Raw genomic sequence first — 4,502 nt, forward strand, 5'->3', positions numbered from 1 at the left:
ACTACATTCTAATTTTGATCATTTTACCACATTCTTATCTCACCAAACTGCAGGTAGCAGAACATGACCGCTGCACCACAAGCTAGACTAAAAATACCAAGACATACAAATTCTGTTGACTTCAGTATTCTGATTGACAGAGAATTTTAGAACGTGAGAAATGGCTCCACAAAACTACAAAATGATTTCATGATACAATGCCTGGAAAGGTTTGCAGTTTTCAAATATTAAAAGATAGTCTCTAGAAATAATTTTGGCAATATAAAACCCTACATTTTTTAGATTTTTGAGGAAAAAATGCCCATGATAATTATGCACAGCAATATGCACATTTTGTTGTTTCTGGAAAGTCATTAAAAAGAAGAGGCTTTCTCAAGAACTTACCAAACTATAGTAAAAATAATGATATTAACTAAATGTTCCTAGCACAGTTTCAATACATTTGGAAAGAGACATAATAAAACATTTAACTTTTCTAAGACTAATAAAGCAGAGTCCAGAGATTTCCTCAGGGATATCTGAAGGGATAAATGGTCTAATACCATAAAATTTCATACTAGTAAAGGGGAGAATATTCTAGCTCTAAATCAGTAATAACATGTATACACACAACAGATATCTACTTCCACACATACGTATTAGGAGATTTACAGGCTCCTTTTAAATGAGACAAATAGAAAGATTTGATGAAGTAATCAGAGACAAACAAGGCAGGATACTTAAAGGTGGAGATGGTAGGAGAAAGCAGACCAAACACAGCACATGGCACAAAGTTACAGAGGTAAAGAAAATTGCTTAATAACATTTTCAGGGAAATGTTCATATACTATGACCGACACAAAGAATATATTTAGGGAAACAGCAGACTAGAAGGATCATTTGAGGTTGACCCAGAGAGGACCTTAAATGTGAGGCTAAGTCAGAAATATCACACAACAGGGGCGCTGGGTGGCTCAGTCAGTTAAGCATTGGACTCCTGAAGACTCCTGATTTCAGTTCAGGTCATGACCTCACCTTGGGATTCTCTCTCTTTGACCCCCACTCCATGCGCACGCTCACTTGCTCTCTCGCTCTCACAAAACATATAAATAAACTTAAGAAGAAAATATCACACAAGAGTTTCTCACATTGCCATTTACTAATGTTTTACACTTCATGGCTTTTTCTGCTCTTACTAGCCAGTCTTCATTTCATTATCCTAAACAGTCGGAGAGTTCTTCCCTTCCCCTATTGCAAAGATTTATGTTTTTATCCATAATTTCCCTGGAGCTTAATTAGCCCAAGCCCTTCCAAATTCTCTCTAGCAATCGATGTGTCACTGGAAAGCATAACTTTACCAGAGCTGCCTCAGTTAAAATGCTAGTTTTGTCAAAACAGAAGTGTACATAATAAACAACACATGTTAACATGAACTGTTTCATTTTAAAGGAACTATACTTAAATTAAGCTTTAGATCTAAGAGCATTACTTTGTATTATGATAGTTCAAAAATATATCTTAAATATTAAGTTTTTGCCAGACACCATGCTAGACAAGGCTCAGGATCAGTGGTAGTATCACAATGACATTAGGTTTATTTGTACCTGAAGTGGTCCCCACAATGGAGGACAGAGATTCCTACAGTTTTAAGAACACTTTGATTGGTACAGTGCTTGAGGAAGAAAGAAAGAAAGAAAGGAAAGAAAGGAAAGAAAGGAAAGAAAGGAAAGAAAGAAAGGAAAGAAAGGAAAGAAAGGAAAGAAAGGAAAGAAAGGAAGAAAGGAAGAAAGGAAGAAAGAAAGAAAGAAAGAAAGAGAGAGAGAGGGAGAGAGGGAGGGAGGGAGGAAGAAAGAAAGAAAAGTTACTTGTGATGTGTTAATACTTCTGTTTTTGTACTCCCCTCCACCTCATTCCCCTAACCCTTTTCAAAGTCAACAATAATCACATTTCCTTACCAGGCTATCAATTAGATTTGGGAGCTTAATTTCCAAAAATCTATGCCTCTAGCACAGAACCATTATCTCTTAGATCTGCCACCCTAAGAGCCTTGTAATACTGATCGGTGGGAATACAAAAGGCTGGAGGCTAGAACGAGAGGACTGATAAGAATTTTCAGGGGGATATACTTACAAGTATGGCTACAAGCTGTAATAAGTTATTACTGTATGTATTTTAATTCCTCTCACTCAAGGATATAAGTCTGTCACTATAAGGCAAGAAGAAACACAGTTCAAGGTACCCCTAGCAACGTGCCACCTTCATGAGCAAGAACAAGTGAAGGCATGGGCATGCATTCATGCGCCTACAAAGGAACGGCTTTATAAAGACTGGTTCTAGGTCTCTGATGTATGTATTTTACATTGTGCTTCTGTACCTTTCCCCTCTGGACACCTTTTTTAAGTCTGGTCCCACATTACAGAGTAGGATCAACAATAAAACTGAATAATCATGCTAAGTTCAATGAGGATTTTACAGCTGTCCTACTGCTTTCTGACACGGGTTCCTCTAAGGAGAGAATGCAACTGAACACTGGAAGAGCTGACCAAATAACAAATGATCTAGAAGCTAACCAATAAAATCAACTCCAAAAGAAGAAATGGGTAGAATATGGCAAGAAACAAGGCAAACAAGTTAAGAGATAAAACTATAATTAATAAAACTGTTCTCGATAACATTAAGTCACCATCACCCACCCCAACACACATGTTGGTCACACACATTATCACCAAATACTTCATCTAATAATCAGTCACTGACAGAAACCATTACCAAATGCCAAATTGAACTTAAATTACAAATGTAGTAAAGATACAGCAGTCTGGGATATCCTAGGAAGATCCTTAGAGCTGACAGTACAAAAAAGGGTATAACACACTCTTCTCTAGAAACATTTTTTTAAAGGAACTCTCCCAATTTCATGTAAATAATTTCAGAAAAAACAAAAATGCCTGATCCCAGCAATTAACAGCTACTTATAAGTAAAACCAAATAAAACACAATTTTAAAAAACCTAAAGAAGGTCCTATCACTTATGGCTGTACTCTGAAACTCACCAAGCACCTACTCCAGACTAATTCTGCAGCTGTTCAAAAAATGGCAAGAGAAGTTAAAAACAAAAGTTGGGGCACACAGTTTGTGAGAAACATCTGACCAGCAAAAGAGAAAACACACAGCTAGGATGGATTCAGACAGGAGGTGAAATACATCGTTTTAGGAAGCAGCCAGAGTCGAAACTGAAAACATAAGAAAATGGTGGTGACCAGGACAAAATCCAGAGAGCAGGGGGACACTTGTTAATTCAGACATTGCATTGTCCTTGTATCATTCAGTTTCATTTCTTAGGTCGACTGAAGGATACAGAAATCATATACTGATAAGGAAGTACGTAATATTAAGAAGTCTCCTAGGCTGACATGGTCACATACTTATTAAAGCAATCCAATTTTGAACTGATGATGGTTTCACTTCATTACCGAGTTTGTGTTTGTATCTTCAATCTACAGGGAGCTTACAAGTTATCACAGGCAGGCAAAAAATGGCTGCTGTGTGGTATACATGTCCCTTCCTAAACTATAGAATTCCTTGCCTCAGGTTTAACTTAAATTACTTGTGGAAAGAATAACTACCTGTCAATCTTCAAACCTGGGGACAGAGTATAATACAAAACAAAACAAAACATTAGATTGGGGAAACTGGGCATAATCTTGCTTCTGCCACTAATTAAACAGTTACGTGATACAGAGTTACACACACACACACACACCTTGGTTTCATCATCTACAAAATTTAGGGAATAAAGTTATGTCTAAGACCACTTCTGGTTCTAAAAGTTTAGAATTGTGTGTTTTATCAACAGGATCTTCAAGAAACTAAAGGTATTTTAAAACAGTCCTAATCTATCCTTGGTTTTAAATATGATGCACTGAACATGAGGTGAAGAGGCTTAAGTTTAGGATTGCCCTACAGTAATGGACAACTTAAGAGAAAAAAAATTACAAAGCTTCTTCATGAAGATCAATTAAAGTTTTGTAGAGTTTACAAACAAACTGAGTGACCTGAATGATTATAATACTTTATAGACACATAGCTGTTCTCTGACAATGTAGTGTTTCCACAGATGATTAAAACCCAACAGAACCAAAAGAGGGAAGAAACAGTATACAGAAAAAGTCATCCAAGTCTACAGCTTCATGTTTAGGGAAACCATATTGAATCACTGCCAATTTGTACTTAAAAGCTCTATAATAGGGGCGCTTGGGTGGCTCAGTCGGTTAAGCGTCCGACTTCAGCTCAGGTCATGATCTCAAGGTTCGTGAGTTCGAGCCCCGTGTCAGGCTCTGTGCTGACTACCAGCCCAGAGCCTGGAGCCTGTTTCAGATTCTGTGTCTCCTCTCTCTCTGACCCTCCCCTGCTCACGCTGTCTATCTCTATCTCTCTCTCTCTCTCTCTCTCTGAAATAAATAAATAAGTTAAAAAATAAGACTTCTTTAAAAAAAAAAAAAGCTCTATAATAAATAAACAGG

At 37.1% G+C, this 4,502-nt stretch overlaps 1 protein-coding gene across 1 annotated transcript in view; it reads right to left on the minus strand.

Annotated features, from left to right (window-relative positions):
- Positions 1-4,502, minus strand: part of KDM6A (lysine demethylase 6A) — a 134,659-nt gene that overhangs the window by 96,986 nt on the left and 33,171 nt on the right. The window lies entirely within an intron of this gene.

Source organism: Crocuta crocuta, unplaced genomic scaffold (genome assembly GCF_008692635.1).
Source record: "Crocuta crocuta isolate KB4526 unplaced genomic scaffold, BGI_CrCroc_1.0 scaffold467, whole genome shotgun sequence".
NCBI classification, from domain to species: domain Eukaryota; kingdom Metazoa; phylum Chordata; class Mammalia; order Carnivora; family Hyaenidae; genus Crocuta; species Crocuta crocuta.